The 18,768-nt window shown below is 37.8% G+C and overlaps 1 pseudogene; it reads right to left on the minus strand.

The window, feature by feature from the left end:
- The window catches only part of LOC141939702 (collagen alpha-6(VI) chain-like), a 56,875-nt pseudogene that overhangs the window by 10,953 nt on the left and 27,154 nt on the right, over positions 1 to 18,768 (minus strand).

Below are 18,768 nucleotides of genomic sequence, written 5' to 3' on the forward strand. Positions count from 1 at the left end.
TGATACGTGCAGAAAGAAAAAGAGGGAGCCAGGCAAAAATCTGTCCATTTTATACTGAGGTGAGGCATAGAAGACTACAAATTGCTCATTCTTAGGAAGAGGTTTTACACTGATATTTGGAAAATTGTACTAAATTATATTAGCACTATTTTACAGATGGAGAGGCTGCAGCACAGAGAATAAAAGTGGCTTTTCCAGCATCAGCCAAGCAGGACAACTGGGCTAGGAGTAGAAATGATCTTAGGTTTTGTCCAAATTCTGACAGGCTCCACATTCACCTGCACTCTGAACCAGTGGGATGTGAGTCTGCTGGAGTCTGTGCCCCCCTTGCTGGGTGTGCTTGCAGAAGCAGAACCTGCACTACTGACCTTAGAGTGAGCTTGCAACTGTCTGCATTGGATTGCATAGAAGTATCCTGTATTTCCAGCACACAATATTCCCTTTAAAAGCTCCTCTTGGGCACAGTGTGGGCCTACACTAACTCAGGTACTGCCGTACAGCTCAGATACTGATTTGGTGTTATTATTACCACATTATTCTTAGGAGCACTGTTAATATTTGATAATGCATGTGACACTTTTGGAGTAAAACACATTTCAGCTTGTAATTATTCCAGCCACAATATTACATCTAAAAGCAGAAATTATGTTGAAGAAAATAATCAGCAGCAGCATGAAGAAAAATGTAATTTAAAAACCACAGGCTATGGCAGGTAACATAACTACAGTAATAAGTTGATCATTTATCTAGCACTCATGAAGGAAGGAGATTACTGACTCACCATTATAGCCAAATTCAGTGCAGGACAAAAATCCATTATAATTTCCTATACATAACCACTATCAGAAACATTTGGGCATAGAACACAGCAAGTACTGAGGAATGTTGAGCCATAATGGAAAGAGGATAGTTAGGAAGGAAAAAAAACAGAGTAAGCAAAAGGAGAGCAGTATTGAAATCAGAACAAATAAAGAAAAGAAAGTTTTAAATTAATGGGTGTGATAAAATTATTTGGCAGCTCAGTGTAAAGCAGTGGAGGAACCGATGGGAGTGAAGTTAAGAACAGTAAAGAAGGTCAAAGAAGAGACAAGGAAGAAAAATAATCTGCAGTGCTGAAGCTGCAAGATAATTAGAAGTATAAAGGGTCAGAGAAGGATAATGCTAGCTATATCTCTCAGGGTCAAGTAGAAAGAAACAACAAAAAAGAATATGCACAGGAACTGAACACAACCACATAGATAATAGGGGGAAATTACAAAGGAGGGAACTCATGCTATTGCCAACAATACTCTTACCAATGGGGTTAAATCAAATACTGGTGAAACAAAATGATACAAGGCACTGAGAAGGTCTGTGAACCTTTATTGCAAATAGAAATCTGTGATATCTGAAAGATTTGAGGGAACTGCATCGAGTTTTATATGCTCTTTTTCAGTTCAGTTTCTCCTACCTACCTTCACATGAACAGTTCACAACACACTGTAGCATCCAAATACATGCTAGCCCATGCATTGGGTATAAAACAGGGACAAATATGTCAAGCACCATGTTACTGTGGGGAGAATCTTACACCTGCTCTTCAGGGAATGGAAATGAGGGTCATACATGCAGTAGTGGTTAAGACAATCACCACTATTGGCGTTAAACAAAAAGGGTATGCCTTGATTTTGAAACTCATAGCAGTGAAGCATATGAAAGGAGCAGGAGAAATTTATCACAATTAAGAACATCTGAGCTTTTGAGTTTTACAGAACAGCAAGGTAATGGGATAGGATAATGTTGAAAATGTCAAAAAATAGAAGGTAAGTAAATAAGGAAGACAAGTAAATAACATTTCTTTTTGGAGCAAGAAGGAAGCAGATGTTCTAGATGGCTCACCAGATCTGTTCTAGGACTTCAGGCACTTTAACTCTCTGCTCTCCACAGATTTTCTAGGCTTTGCATTCTATACCATGTTGTTCCACCTGCAAAATGGGAGTAGAACTTACCTAGATGGCAAGAGTACATATGCATAATAGGAAAAATATCTGTGTTACAGTGTGCATACCTTAGAGCATATAGAAACTATGAAGACCTAGTTTGCTTAGGCTCAGCATAGCTAATCACAGAGATGTGATATTTGAAACTAAGCTAGTGATGGCCAAATAATATCTGATGGTTTTAATTAGAACACCTACCACAGCTATGAGTATCGACATTTATTCTCACTGAATCGTTAGTGGAGATAGACAAACTGCAGAGGAAGCATCTGGTGACTTGCATTTTAGGTATCTAAATTAATCCTACACATGGATTAAGAACAAACTAAAGCTCCAGTTCAGTAAACACTTGACTCTCAACATAGGATTTAACCTCTGTGAAGGGAACACACAACTCAGAATGTTTGGTTGAGTGGAGCCTAATACTAAAAGGCAAAGTAGTTCACAACTTATGAGATCTCTGCTAGGTCAGTTTGACAAATGACCACCACCACTCTGTCTATCGAGTAACAGTAACATAGGAGTAAGTAGTACTCACCGTCCTGGCAAGCTAAAGAAAGAGAAAAAGAAAGTTTAATTGAAAAATTTTGCATCTGAAGAATTTTAAAAATAAAAGCAGAAATCACTGGTGGAACATTCAATGAATTTAGTTTCCCTGGTTCTGCAAATTTTAAGACTTTCAGTGACTTAGGGTGCATGTCTTCCACTGCTGTGTATGCTTGAAAAACTCCCTTTGGTGTTACTGGAGAACAGAGTAAAAGTACAAGCAGGACCTGGCCCTGCTCTAGGCCAAACATTTTCATTGAGGGGTTTCTACCAGAGTTTAGAGATATAAATATACCATTAGTTGTAGAAACTACTACTATTTGGCATGGTCATTTTCTAAGAAGTTAGGATAGCTAGACTAAGGAAAAATAATGCAGACTTACTTCATGGTAACTGGAACCACTGGATACTGAGACACTTAATATTTCTAAGACATTATATTACAGTAACTTTGGCAAAAGAAATTATTCTAAACAACTGACAAAAAAAGTTTTGCGTTCTGAGCCCTGAACTCATTTTTCAAGCACCTGTCTGCTAAGACCATAAATTCACAGGCACGCTGAACACAGAGCCAGTGTGATATTAATAAGACAGGGAAGAAAGCAAGTAGTAATAGTTGAGCTTACAATATCAAAGCAAGGTTGAACACTTACAGCTGTGTTTGCAGAAGTAGTCAATGAGTTCACATGGCTATGGACAAGAACAAAAAACACATACATGAGCACATGACTACCCAATGAGATCGTGCATTGTGTGTGTTTGTAACATTGAGTGTGCTAGAGATACACACAGAAAATAAGGCTTGTGCGTTCAGTCCTTTACTTCTCTTAAAAAAAAAAAAAAAAAAAAGAAAGAAAAAGATTACAGTAATGTTATCTTATCTCACCTAATTGCTAAGATATTTTACTAATCACAGGGGAAAAAAAACCAAACCAAAACAAACAAACAAACAAAAACAAACAAAAAACCAACAACAACAACAAAAAAAAACCAACCAAAGCCAAGGGCTGATTGCATTATAGATTTTTATATATTTTATTAATGTCTACCATGATTTGGGGATATTGAAAGTCTACAGTAGAACTGAAGGTTTCCACTACTTTTTATCTGTGTACATTTTTATTTCAGTAAGGGTGAGAAAAGATCAGTATTTTTATTTGCAAGTACAGACCTCTAGTACTTTGAGGAATTTTTGTACATGACAGTTGCAGCTAATTTCAGCTATGATCCTATTTTGAAGCTATATGAAATTTACAGCGTATCATTTCCTATCTGACAAAGATGTACAGTGAAACTTTCAGCTTAGCACAAGCTGCAGACTTCTTAGCAGTGGTAAAAAGTAATGAGAGAAAAACGAACCCAATCTCTCTTTTATACCATGTTGAATTTGCAATGCTGAATGTCGCAGAGGGAGTAAGTATTTCTAAAGTGAGTCTCTTTCATTTGAGACTTAAGATACACAACGCTGAACTCCCACAATGGTTCTTCTAAAGGGTTTGTTAGAAACACGTAATTGCAAAATTTACTGTGCCACTGACAGCCAAAAAATACAGTAAGCATTGTCCTTTGCATCAGTTAAAAGGAGAGGCTCAAACTATGAGTCAGGTATACTTTTCAAACATGCGCAAGGCTAGGCTTTTAGATGGTGACTTATGAAAATTACATTAAATTATATGAATATATGAAAATGCCATTTGCATTCAGAAGTATCTGATTTGGGCTCACATACAGATGAATTCTCAATCTTTTTTATTTAATAAAATATGGAAGTTCACAGCATAATATAGTCATGCAATTTACAATATAGGAACAACACATCAATGGCAGTCATCAGAACCATCAGAACATTGCACATATTGCCACTCCAGACCACCATAACACGAAGAAAATGTTTTGTTTCATTCCTTAGTTTCCCTTCAAAATTAAAAAGAACAAATGTATTTTCCAGTAACAGCAAAATATATTGAGTCTAGGTCTTACCTTGTGTCCTGGAGATGCCCTGTCTCCTGGACTGCCTTCCAGACCAGCAGGTCCTGGAATACTCTAAGAATAGTAGCATGTTACATATGCGTTATTCAAAGAACATACACAGACAATTTATATTTTCTATTGGAAATCAGCAGATTTCCTTCCTTCTTCCTTTATTTGCTACATGCTTAAGTTCCACTGACTTAGTGCAAATGAAAAGTAAGAAAGAAGAGCCTCAGGTCTGACATAATTTTTACTTTTAACAGATGAACAAACTGGATAGCATCAAAACACCAGTTTTCTTCTAGTAGTTCAGCTCAGTTTTGTTAAGTGTATTATTTCTCCAATATGTTCAAAGCCCATTTAAAAATACAATCCTCAGAATAAAATTAGCACATGCACATCTTTGCTTTTGATGTCAAGAGCCTTGTTTGATTTCTCACTTTTTTGGAAAAGCAGTGCTGAGTAAAAACTGTTCCATGGAACTGAACTCTTCTTGGTTTGTTACCACCCACAGCTACAAGCTCTCCTTTCTGTAGGGAGCAGCCAGCCCTCGTTAGCCCCTGTTACAACAGAGGAGTTAATATTCAGCTTTGGGAAAAAAAGGGAGAAAGAAACACACAAGAAGTGAGAAAAATCAGGACAAAAAAGTTAATGGAGAATAAATGGGATCATCACACTTCTCTTAAACCAGCAAATTTCTTCTGGAACAGTTTTTTATCTAAAAGGTACAAAAGGAAAGTGAACTGGAACAGCAGACAGGAAATTCAGAAATGGTCATTGCTTTTGTTTAGTGTGAAGTACACAGGGACAGAGCATGGCCAACATTAGCAGCCTTTGAAGATGACAGACATAACATCTAAAAATCAATACAAGTGTGCAATCAGCACATCAAGGAGGAGCCTGTTAAAAAAAATCCATTAAAGAACAACAATGATAAGATACTTGCCATTCTGCCTCTATACCCTTTTAGTCCACGTTCCCCTGCAATTCCCTCGTTCCCAGCTTCACCCTGCTTAGTTGGGAAAAAAGGTAATTAAAATATGAAAACCAGCTCTTCTGATAAAAATGTAAACTTCTCAAGAAATTATGACGGTATTTTTCCACTGAAACACAGGCATATGAAAGATTGGACACAAAAAATTAGTCATGGATTCATGAAAAAAACCCAAACCAAACCTACACAATGTCCAGCCAATGATTTTTTACCAGGGAAAAAGAAAATGAGATACAGCTGTTACTTTAATGTGGCATCATAAGGTATCAAAAGACATGCAACATCTTGTTTCACACAAGTGAAAAAACTTCTCCCTCTAATGTGCCAAAACCATACTGTTGACTGTGGTATATTCTCTCTAAGTAATACCTCCTCTATGGCAGAAGTGTGCTGCTTCCAAAATGTGATTTATCTACTTGTTTACTAAAGCACACATTGATTTCCCATGAGAACAGTGAAGAGTTGGCAGTTCAATTTATTTAACAAAACTTCTAATCACTCCCTAATTACCATGTAAGTAAAAATATTGGCAAAAATATTAACAGGCAATTTTTGTGCACAGAACATTGAAAATGTCTGGTGATATCAACAAGTCCCTGTCAGATTTTCTACATCTATGTATCAGTCAGCAAACTATCAGGACATGAGACACTCCCTATTCTTCTTTATTCCATACACAAATGGCCATTTACCAGGAAGGTGTAGGTCAGGGATCTGGCACTCAACTTGACCACATTGTCTCCAAGCCATGACGTTCAGCAGAATGACTCTGCTTTTGCTGTGGCCATGGCTCTGCATCCACAGAGAGTATAGATATTAAGCAGCCTTATTAGCTGAAGCCTAATGTATCACAGCTCAGTCCTATTTACGCAATCTGATCATCCAGAATTTTAGTTGGTTTTAGGCTCTATACTTCACATTCAGCTTGAAAAACAGTTTCAATCTTTTTCTGGAAAGTCTGATTTTTAAAGTTGTAATCTGAGTTGGGACCAAAAAAAAAAAAGAAAAAGAAGTGTTGTGTTTTTCCATGGGATAGAAATTTGTTGTTTCACTCAGTTGCCATTACTGTATTACTTAATAAATTAACTGAAGGAAATCCTCCACTTGTAATATTTTGAGCAATCTTGGACTTCCTATTAGGAAAACAAGTCCTATCAAAAACTTCTATAAATACCACTTTTTTTCTGCAAGACAGAGGAGAGCCAAAAGATTTTTTTCCAAGCTAAATGTATTTTGGCATTTCAATACAAGAAACCTAAAATTCATAGCGATATTAATGGTTGGCATGTATCAAACACAACCTTATTAAATAAAGACTGCCAGAATGAATTACTTGGATTTAGAAACATAGAAACACACTACAAGCTAGTTTGTTATCTTACTTTATAAATTACCAACTATGCTTTTTATGTTCAGAAAAATATTATTTCTGTGTTTTAGTTCTCTTTTTTAAACTCTTGTCATATAAAATACGATGTCAACAGACTGCTGGACTTGCAAAATTAGGCACTTGAAACTAAAGGAAGGTCAGGACTTCTGCTGATAAATTTCCAATTTATTTCTCTCGCAAACTCTTTTTTCTCCTTTGTCCATATATTAATAGCACAGAGTTAGTCTCGATGAATTCACTCTGACATGGTCATACAGTGCAGCAGAGCAAGACCTCCTACATTCATCTGCTTTTACTGTTAGAGAAGGCAGAAGCTGTTTTTCCAAAGGTCCTGTCTATAAGCAAGTTGGTCTGAAGCCTGAGGAGTAGGAAAAACAACTGGTAGTTCCACTTGTGCGACAGCCTCTGGATCCTCGGAGGTCAGAAGAAATCTCTGCCTACAAACAAACACTATCTTTGCTTAAACAATTGAAGTGATGCAATAAATTCAAACCTTGCTGAAAAGACTGCACAAGGAGTGACTTTACTGAGTAAACTATAAGAGGGACAAAGGCAAACAATAGGTAGGCTTTCCATAAAACATTCCAATCTAGGCTGTTTCCCTTAAAGTTAGGACTCATTCAGGACACTTGGGCCTTCCCTTTCCATGTCTTCATGAAAATTGCTTCATTTTATAGCAGCCAGCATCACATTGTTCTTCCCAGCAAAAGACAGCAAACACCTGCTCTGTTTTTATTTAGTGCTCACTAGCTGGAGAGGGGAGAATGGCAGATGAAAGCTTTCAGTCATTCGCCACTTACACAGGTTACTTTCCTGCTCCTTTAACAAAACCAAATCCTACTTCTTTTCACAAAATGCCAGGAAAATTCACTCAATGTATGAAAAGTTATCTAGAAAAATTATTCTCATTTTTAAAAATATTGGCAATAGTATATGTCATTTTTGGAATGGCATATTTCTATCAGCTATATCTGAGTTACACCTGTATAACCACAATGCAGTAAAGAACAGATTATTTAAACTAACATATATGAAAGCCAGAGAAGTGTTGAGGTAAAAACGCAACATATACCTTTCATCCAAAATCTCCAGGAAATCCTTTATTTCCCTATAACATAGAGAGCAGAGATAATTAAATTCACAGTATCATCCCAGTGTTGTTTTTTAATTGACATTTGAAACTAATATGCTGTTTCATATGTATAGGTATGAATACCTATATTATATGTATAATATATACACTGCATATGTAAAATATGTGGAAAGACACACACACACAAATATTAAAAATACAACCAATGAGGAGCTATGTATAGCTTTAGTTTGTCCCAGCCATGAATAAAGAGTGAAATTGTCATTGCACTGGCAGATAACGGGGACCAATCCTAGCACATGAAAATTCTTGAGGTATGTATCTAGTAAATCAGATGGAGGGCAGAGGCTGGTACTTGGTGGTGGTGATATGCCAATCTGTATTTTTCATTTCCAACAAACATACTAGCAAGAGTTTGGTGTTGGCCAGGCAACACTGTTGCGTAGGGACACAACGTGTCATATGAGCAACACTTAAGGATGATATTGTCATCATCTTATGTTTTTTAATTCAAGGGACAGGCTCATGGCTCATTTAGCTATTGCTGGATCCAAAATCTCTCTCCAGTATTTCTTAGGACCAAGCCAATAATGCTTCTGTCAGTGTGTGGGATAAGCATCTCCAGCTTGTCTTCTCCAACAATTGCCACAGTCTCTGGACACTGTCAAAGCTACGATGTTCACTGCTCACCAGAACCGTGGTTCTTACTTGTGTTTCAGTTGTTTGCATAAAGAAGCTTAATGGCTTCTTTAGAGATATTCTGAATAAGAGACTTTTTTGCAGACACCAGCTCTTATAAATTGTAGGAACATGAAACTAGAAGGAAAGTTGCTAGGTGATTTGCCTGCTGTTTCTGTCAAAATGTCATATAATCCTGATTCTGAAAGCATCAAGATTTATCTAAAAATCTACTGAAGCCTCCTGCACCCTACAACCACTACCAGAAATATATTCTAGAATCACAACATGAACTAGCCTCATCAACATGACAAATCATGGCTCTTGGTCACAGGGACCTTACAGTCTAAGGTTAAGGGTGCAAAACCCACTGTGAACCACACTGATTTTAGCAGTTCATTGTTTGGTCTCAGGTATGTTCTCACATTGAACAGCTAGTGAATTAGTCACAGTGAGTGATAATTAGAAATAAAATCAGTAGTTTTGTGGGTTAGAGTTCTATCCCATATGCCTTGGGATGAAATTCAAATAGCTATAAATGGTGCCTGTTGTTTGCATTTCCCACAGCTTTCCCTCTTGTTGTAAATCACTCCTAAAATAATGGAGAAAATAATAATTTCCTTATGATTTCTCTTTCGGTTTTACCTTTACTCCTTTTTCTCCAGGTAGGCCATATCCAAAAGCACCACCATCTCCCTGTAAATAGAGTATTTTTATTTAAGTATTTGCATTTGTACTCTTCTTGCATCTATCTGCACATTATTTTACTGACAGGGAGTTAATTCAAGTGCCTTGGAGTATAGAATCACAGCAAGTGTGATGTAAGGAACTGCAATAGACTGGGGAGGAGCAAGATGATTTCTACTCCATTTCAACTCATATATATGCACACTGTGCCCCTGAACCAGTCCAAAGAGAAGCAAAATCTCTGCAGTCCATGGGAAGATCTTAAAAGCGAACACAAAGGTGGAAGTTGGTCCTGGCTTGACCTGCAAAGACGGGAAGGATGGTGGGAATATGTACAACATTGTCTCCAAAGCTGACGCAGTCATTACACATAGAGGAGAAAGCCAAGTTCACAAAAAAAATCCTCCTGCAATCATTGATTACTCTGAAAATACTACTGCACTGTCTCTAACTGTACTCCACGAAAATCTTTAGAAAATCTAGCCCCAAAAGAAACCTCTTTTTTATACTACTACTACTAGAAACCAGTCAAACTATTGTTTATGCTCTCTTCACAACCAGCACAATTAGAACCATACTGCAAAATATCAGAAAGTTTCAAACTCAAAACCTAAAGCACCTGGTCATTCTCTATTTACTAACTCAAATGATATTTCTTCCCAATACTATTAATAGAAATATTGTAATATTACAGTAGAATGTACCAAAGGTTTGGGATCATATCTGTACTCGTAATTCATACCTGTATTCATTCAGAATAACTGCAATATAATTGTTAGAGACTCACAGCAAAAACTAGTTTAAAATGTATATTCTCTCAGTTATTTTGAAAGAATAAAAACTATACTCTCTCTGTTATTGCACTTAATATCAGGTCTCAATTGACCAAACTGAAATTCTTCTGAAGTTACATGTCTTTTAGGACAGGACAGGACAAGCATTCTGCTTTAGGTCTGGTGTAGTCAAAATAAGCATCATAAGGATAAAAATAAAAGTACAAGCCTGCCTTCCATGCAAATCATATGGACCTCTTTCTTCTTTTGGTCTAGGATCACTAGGTTGTCCCTATTAAAAAAAAAATATTAAGTAATCCATTCCCATAGTCATTTGAGTCATGCTTGGTTAAAAGGATACTGTGAATTTCAAAATGAGGTTCTGCAAAGGAAATGTGAAATATTGTATTGAAGGTCCTTCTTCAACTCTCTAAATACAGACTGAAAGGAAGATTTTCATAATATGGGCAGACAACTAGATTTTTCAAAGAAAATATGATTTCCAAACCAAAGAACAAAACATCTCTAGTATCAGGTCAAACAGCCTCTATTACAGGATGAGAAATTATGAGTATTAAAGGGGTAAAATCACTGGCTCCAGAAAGTCAGTCTTACAATCCAATTTCAAAAGGCATGGAAGAATTTCCTTCATCCTGTGGAATAACTATCTGACTATACCAGTTGACAAACCCCACACACTCATCCACAAATATACAACGGAGAAAGAAGATATAACAACACTATTACCTGCAAGCTACTTGCTTAACATTTATAAAATCAGATAAACAGCCTCAGGACTGCAAGCGAAAAAGGTACCTTAAACCCAACTTTTACATTAAAAGCCACTTTGTATTTATCCTTTATTTAGATGTGCAAACACTAGACTGAATGATCTCACCCAAAAGAAGTTTTGTATATATCCTGAGACACCCAAATTTATGTCTATGAAAAATTACGATTGTTTACTTCGAGATATCCTACACACCCTAAAATACATAAATAAAGCATTGCAAATGTCTTACACTTTAACCATAAAGATTGTTACTCTTAATTTTGTGAGGCATTTGTTTTTTGGATTCTCGGCTTATCATGATCCTGAAAGTTTGACTTAAAAGGGAACGCTGAAACTCTATTATAATACTTTTATTTGAATCACTTCTTCTGATCTCTGGTTATGTGAAGTTTTCCCCCGCACCCTTTAATGGCTATTTTAGCCTGGCACAGAGCTTACAATTTGAGAGTAAATCAAATAAACATGAACTGTTAGGTCCTAATGGAAGAACTACACAACACAACATGGTTTACTATGCAAATGATACGCCTTATAAAACAGCTTATCAAATTATAAAATTAACAAACTATCCAGAGAGTAGAAGTTACATCGAAAGGTTTAATAGATGAAACAAAATTCATTTAAAACTCTGCTTCCCTGAACTTTCTAGTCGACAGAGGCTTTTCAAATAAGAAAAAGTCCAGATCTAAAAAGCTTACACTCTTGAAAAGCTCTGTGCAGCTGTGGCCTGAGCCATGCATACTGTGCTGGCTGTGCTTGCTTGGTCTTTTTTCCAAAGGAATTTAAGTACCATACAAGCTGCAATCCAAAAAAGAACATAATAATGCTTATCTAAACTTCAACACATAGTTGCTACTCAGATCAAGAGATTGATCCTGCAGACATCCCCTGGACCTTTGCCTGGGAAATAGTTTCAGATGTGGATTCCAAGAACAGAATAGGCAAGTCATTTTTAAATCAACAACATTACGGGAGGGAATTAAACAAACAAAATTAATACACTCATTTAACTAAGGGAACCTTACTTTCATTCCTGTTTCCCAGGAGCTCCAGGAGTCCCTGCCAGACCCACAGTTCCTGGTTCATTCCAAAATAAACAAAAGGAGAAAAATACTATGATGTAAAATAAGAAAACTGTGAAAAAACACAGATTCTTCCTCAGGTTGGACTTACATTTTATAAAAATTGACTAATGCCATAAAATCTGTAGGTTACATAACCACTATCTATACCTCTTTACAGTTCTCCCGTAGAAGGGAGCCCTCAAGGTTCCAAGAAAAAGGTTGATCTTCCAGATAACACACAAGACGACATATCAGTAAGACCAGCTTCAACCTCCACTTCAGGCTTCCTGTTTGATTCTGGGATTCATCCACAATCCACAGTTGAACAGAATGTCTAAGAAGGAAGACACTAAACAGAAGAAAACTGTAGGTGCTATTTTATTACTTGTAAGTTAAAATTAAGGATATTGATAGAACTTGTCTTGAAAGTGGCTCAGAGAACATGATCCTATTTTCTCCAGGACTTTAATTCAGTGTAGGTATTTTTGATGTAACAAGAGTTTGGCTTAACCAAACTTTGCCACATCCTTTAGTGTCCTCTCTCGAAAATGCCTGGCTGCAGAATGACAATAATCAACTCCTATAGTACCAACTAAGTGCTTTCATCCAGGCATTTGGCAGGGATTAGACAGTCAATGTAAATAAAACTTAGTTTCCTATTTGCAAAATAGCACACTCCTCCATTCCTCTCCCATAAATAGCAGAAGCTCTAAAAACACATGCCATTATTACTTTTATTGGGATAGCACATTTTTTTCTAGTCTTCATCATGTCAATCTTTTTTTCTGTCAGTTCCAAACAAGTACTATTATTTGTCCTTATACTCTATACCTAGCAAAAATATCTTAACAAAATTGCTAGCAGCTGTCCATCAACACGGCCATTTAAAAACCTGCAAGGCAAAATACTGACTACTATTACACAAGAGCCTGTACTGTGTCAGTAGCAACGGGAACTTTGCTTGAGCAAGCCAGGTTAGCATCCTGGCCTCATATTTGTAGCCAAAGAGCAGCTGTCACACTATTCTGAAGAAAGCCACGCTATTCTAAAGATTTTCTGAAGAAAATCAACAGATGTGGGCTTTGGATGATACATCAGAGCAAAGGCAGATCTACCCTCCCAGCCTTCACAGATGGCTTCCAGAAGCTGTGATTGATGCCTTCTGTTACTGAATGTGACCACGGACCTTTGTATGTAACAGATCTCAAAGACCAAGAACTAATGTGTTTCTAAAGAAGCACATGCACCTTTTCATTTTTTTAAACAGGTGTAGAAAATGCTCAGACAGGAAGACAGAGCCCTCTCCATTGCTTTAGCATCTTTTTAAACGAACAAGTCTCATTACAGGGTAATGAAGAGGAAAAGTGATCTGTGTTCTCTTTACAATGGATGCACTGACAAGCACATTTTTCTCTATATAGGACAGATACACAGAGATTTCTCTCTCTATCATCTCTCAGGTTATTTACAAATGTGTGGAGTGGGGCTGGAAATTGGTTTGACTATGTCTTAAGTAAGGCTTATACCAGTGAGAGTACTGTGGCTAGGGATACTATCTATAAAGCTGTCAAACAACTGCAGTAACTTTATTTCTTTTACAACAAGAATAACAAAAACCCAGCCACATGGAATGTTGTTCAGTGGACTTAGGTGAGGATTGGAATGGTGTGAATTAAATATTTGTATTCTAAAAGACAGAGTAGAACTCTTAAAAATTCTCTGTATCTTGCAGATCATGGAGTTGTTAGGGGAAGGGACATCAGAAAAGGCAATGCTTTCTCCAGTGCCCAGACCAGCTTATCACATAATGTGACAGAGAAATGAAAACTGGAGCAGTTAACTTGAGTGAAAAGATTAAAAGACCACAGGCTAGATTCCTTCCAAATAATAATGCCATGAACATAGAAGAATAAATTGTCTTTCTATAATACAGGATTGCATTTTCAACTGAAATGCTTCAAATTACACTGTATCTAGCATGGGCTATTTTAGATTATAAGGAAATTGAACAGTTTATTTCCAAACAAAAGTAAGTTGATACGGTCAGGTAACAAAAATATTATTGGCAACAAAGAGCTTTATAGATATAAGGAACTGTGTAACCACGTGGCATTCATTCCTGGGGAAAAATGATATTAACAGAACAAGAGGCAGTTTCCTTGTGGTGAGTTACAGCAGGAAAGAAAGTGGAACAAAATGAAGTCTAATCGATTAAGCAATTTGACTAGGCCTTTGCTCTTAATGTGGTTCTGTGACCAGCTCTGTGTTCCTGAGAAAGTCTACCCATGGCTCTCTGCTTCTGCCTCTCTCCTTCCTCTGTTGCTGATCCAACTATTTGGATCTCAGATGTTTTTTCTAACAGGGTGTGACTCCACTTCCTAGAATAATGGCACTTCTGCTAGGGGGAGGAGAGGAGTCTCTAGGGACTCCTTAAGAACACAATAGCAGTCCTGGGTGTCATACACCAACACACAATGTATTGTATAAAAATATTCTGATGCAAGATTTCGTTAAGAAAAGGTTTACAAATACTAGGCAAGGAAAAAAAGTGGTCAGGCATGATTCCTAGTCACTAATTGGTGACTGCGTCCCACCTCACACAGCACAACAATTGATTTTCTTTTTTGGTCATTGAACACCACACTTGCAAATAAACACATTAACATCTACACAGCATGTTCAATCAAAGCACCTAGGACTGGTCACAAAACACTGAAGACCATACAAAAACTGGACACCTTCTGGACAGAACTGACAAAAATAGGTGAAATTCAATCAAGAGACATGCTTCATAAGTCAAACTGAAGCCTGCTCAGCTCACTATTGGCAGAGAAAGATAAAGATAAGCAGTTAGTTCCCATGGTAAACTGTTTGCTGGGAAACATATCTTTAAATAAGACTGCATATAAAATCAATTACTGTCACATCAAGGAAGCATTCAAGATGTCTTTCCAAAATAACAGCAAGCATTCCATGCCTGCAGAAGATATTGCTTTAAGAGTCTTGTTCTGAAGACAAAAAACATTTTTATGTATAAGCACACAACAGAAAAAATATTATCTACACTTGGATGTTTTGAGGTCTCTGAAAAAAACAAATGAAAACAGTTTTTCTTTTCCATGACAATCTTGGAATTTGGCACCAGAATAGCAAAGAGGACATATGTGAGTGACCTACAGGACTTTTACAGTCCAAAACAAAGTTTGTTCCAAATTTGGTGCTTGCATCAGAAGCGGGGTAGGTCACGATAGTCCCAGTGTATTATGTTTGATTCTAAAAAAGCTTTATGGAGACCATGACTCTGCAGCACCAAGGTTGTCCCCAACTAAAATGTAGCTTCAAATTCTACATTAGTAATAAGAAAGAATAAATTCAAAATACTTATTGCAATGAAACAGAAATCATTCCAAATATCAAAGAACTTTGTAGACTACATCACTGAAAGGCCTATGCTAACATACATTTCATGTTTTGAATGTAATAGTGCCTCATCTGTGAATAACCAGTGTCTTCTGAGTAGCAATCAGCCCTGTGCCTCCCTGGGCACCTGTATAAGGGCAGAAAGGGTAAGACAGTTTCTCCTGGAAGTGAGGTACCAAGCAGTTATTTGAGAGTATTGTTTTCCACACTTGAAACAGGTATCTAGTTGCTGCTCCTGCAAGCTCAAACTGTTAATGGACAGACCAGCGTGGTGGCTACCCATCAGCCTGCCATCCCTAACGGTAGGCGTTGAATTATGGAGGCTAAACTGTAACTGATCTCCTGAACTATCACCTTGGATCCCACTGAGTATTGTTTTTATTACATGGACCAAGTCAAAATGTTCAGTGTCTACCAGGCTGAGGTTTTTTTGCCTCAGTTAGCCATTCTACAATGGCGTGTCATCAGTGAAAAGACAAACGGTCAATTCTCCAACTGTCTGCTGAAGTCGCGCAGTATCTCTTTTTGCCTTTTGGAGTCCTAACTCACACCTTGTTTCAGACTGCATGGTAACTGGAAAGGCAACAGGGCTGCTCCATGCTTTATGAAAAACCAGTTAGCTGATGTTGGCAAACACAGATAATAAAAAACCCTCATGTCTCATGTATGTGAACCTGTCAGGGTACTACAGAGGTAGGAGGCTTCGTATCTACCTTTAACCACGTAAAAATTAGTCATATATAGAAATTAGTTGATTGCTCAATAAGTATGAGAAAATGCCCACCTAGAAGGCTGTAAGGTACAGATCCAATTATTCCTCAAATTCTCTTTTAAATAGAAATATCCTACAGGCAACTATTTTCTGGGTATATACCCTATTTAGAAAAATACCTGCTGGCTATTCATCAGCAGTTAGCTCTTCTTCAGACACTGGAAGTCCTATAATAACTCTCCTGATAGGAATTCAAACAAAAAATGTGCAAATAACTTTGTGGTACAAAGTCTACTCCTTGTGCTTGAGAGTTTATTAAAGACATTTCTCACAGGGACAGTTTCATGAAATAGCTATAGTATTGTTCTTAAATCCAACCCTGACCAATAAAAGGTAACAAAATGTTACCAGATATCCAACGTCACCCTTTTCTCCTTTCCAGGAAGCCCAGGAGATCCCTTAAAGACAAAAGATGGTATCTTAATTCATTTCTATCACTCAGTAACTTTGAGGTCAAGAAGGCAAAAGAAAGAAATAATGTATCTCTTCTCCTCTAATTCCATCACTTCCATCTTCCTCATTGCCACCCTGAAATAATACAAATGTGCATGAATTTTTCATATAAACAACCAGTGCACATTTACAAACTCCAGCAAGACCAAGATTAAAAAAAAAAAAAAAAGAAGAAGAAAAACAGAAGGAAAACTAAACACAGGAATTAATACTTGAAGTTTTGTTTCTCATATGTTTCCCTAGGCACAATCATAAACTGGGCACTGCAGCAGACATCTCCAAAGTAGCCTAAAAAAAGTAATATTGACAACACTCACTGACATCTCTGCAAAACTCTTAAAATCTCTATTTAGTGCAGGACAAAGCCCTAAAGAATACCGCATTCACAAACTCAGACTGTCTAGAGTCATAATGTAACTTTTTTCCAACAAATCCTCAAAACCCCCAAAAAGAAAAAAGATGGTAAAAGTTAGAAAAATATGTAATAAAAACATTGAAGGATTATTCTAAATCACAATGAAATAGTATTTTCAGAATTTTTGTTCAACCTTTAAACCTTTTTTGCCTGGACACCCCATATTGCTTTGTCTTCCTTGTGGTTCAGGTGGTCCTGTTGGGCCCTGAAAGAAAGAAAAGAAGAATCCAATTGTTTAAATTTATGTGAGGCTTACATAAGCTGGCAGACAATTTCTCCATATCTGATCCTGTAGTCCTGGAATGCCGCCTTCTCAAGAACTGTAGCTCCAGTAAAGTCCCTGGTTGACTGTGGATTAAAGAAGCTGCAACAATAGAGAAATGTGCAGCTGCAACATTCTCATAATTCAGTAACCTCCTATGAAAGATCAAATATATCAGCAGTATCCTAGTGTACCGGGTTTATGTGGCAGGGTTTTTGGTAGCAGGAGAGGGGGCTACAAGGGTGGCCCCCTGTGAGAAGCTTCTTGAAGCTTGCCTGGCTTGAAGTTGGACTTGCCTCTGGCCGAGGCCAAGTCAATTAGCGGTGGTGGCTGTGCCTCTGCGATAATGTATTTAAGAAGGGGAACCTGAGAGGGTTTGAGGAGTTATGAGGAGGACACCTATGCGAACACCAAGGTCAGTGGAAGGAAGGAGGAGGAAGGGGGGCAAGTGCGCTGGAGCAGAGCCCCCCTGTATCCTCTGGTGAGAAGGCAGGGTCACCCTCCCCGACACCCATGGAGGTCACGGGAGGAACCCCTCAACTCTGTGGGAAGAAACAGCCTCCACAGTTGTAGTTTGGTGCTGGGAGGACTGCAACACATGGGGGTGACCCACACCAGAGCATCTCAAGAGGAATGAATCCTGTGGGGAGGACTCACAGCGGAGAGAGTTTGTGGAGGACTGTCTCCTGTGAGAGGGATGCCACGTGGAGCAGGGGAAGAGTGCAGAGAGTGATTCCCAACCACCTTGCAGGAAGAAGCGGTGGACTGACTGCACCCCCATCCCCTGCCCCTGTGCCACTGGGAGAGGAGGTAGAGGTATCAGGAACAAAACTGAGCCTGGAAAGAAGGGAGGGGTGCAGGGAGGTGTTTTTAAGATATAGTAACTCTTCTCACTACCCCCTTCTGTCTGTTAAGTGTTGCTATCATTAGTGTTTTGAATTGATGTCCTTTTTTCTTCCCCTAATGAGCCTCTTTTGCCCGTGACCCTTAATGGGTTAATGACCCCTCTCTGTCCTTATCTCCATTCCTGAATCTTTTGATTCCTTTTTCTCCTTCCCAGCACTGAGGGGAAAGGGGTTAGTGAACAGCTGTGTGGTGCTCAGTTGCCCTTTGGGCTCAAGCCATGACACCTAGCAAATGTTAAAATATTTTTTATCTTCCCTGCTATAATTTTGACTTCTTTTTAGCCATATGCATTGTTCTGTTAATATTCACGTTATGCTTACAATTCCAAATCTCCAGCTACCATTTTGACAAATCTGACTCCTGCAAAAAAGTATCACTATACTAGTGCATTGTAAATTTGAAGCTATATAAAACTGTAGAAATCTCACAGTGCAGAACTAATATTTGTGGGTCTGGCTGACAGGATTTCCATGGAAAAGTTTCTTCCTGCATAATATGATGAAAGTAAAGCAAATACAATATGATGATGCCGTTATCCATCCACAGGCCTGTTTTTGGAGTACTGCAGCTTG

This window comes from Strix uralensis, chromosome 1 (genome assembly GCF_047716275.1).
Source record: "Strix uralensis isolate ZFMK-TIS-50842 chromosome 1, bStrUra1, whole genome shotgun sequence".
NCBI lineage: Eukaryota > Metazoa > Chordata > Aves > Strigiformes > Strigidae > Strix > Strix uralensis.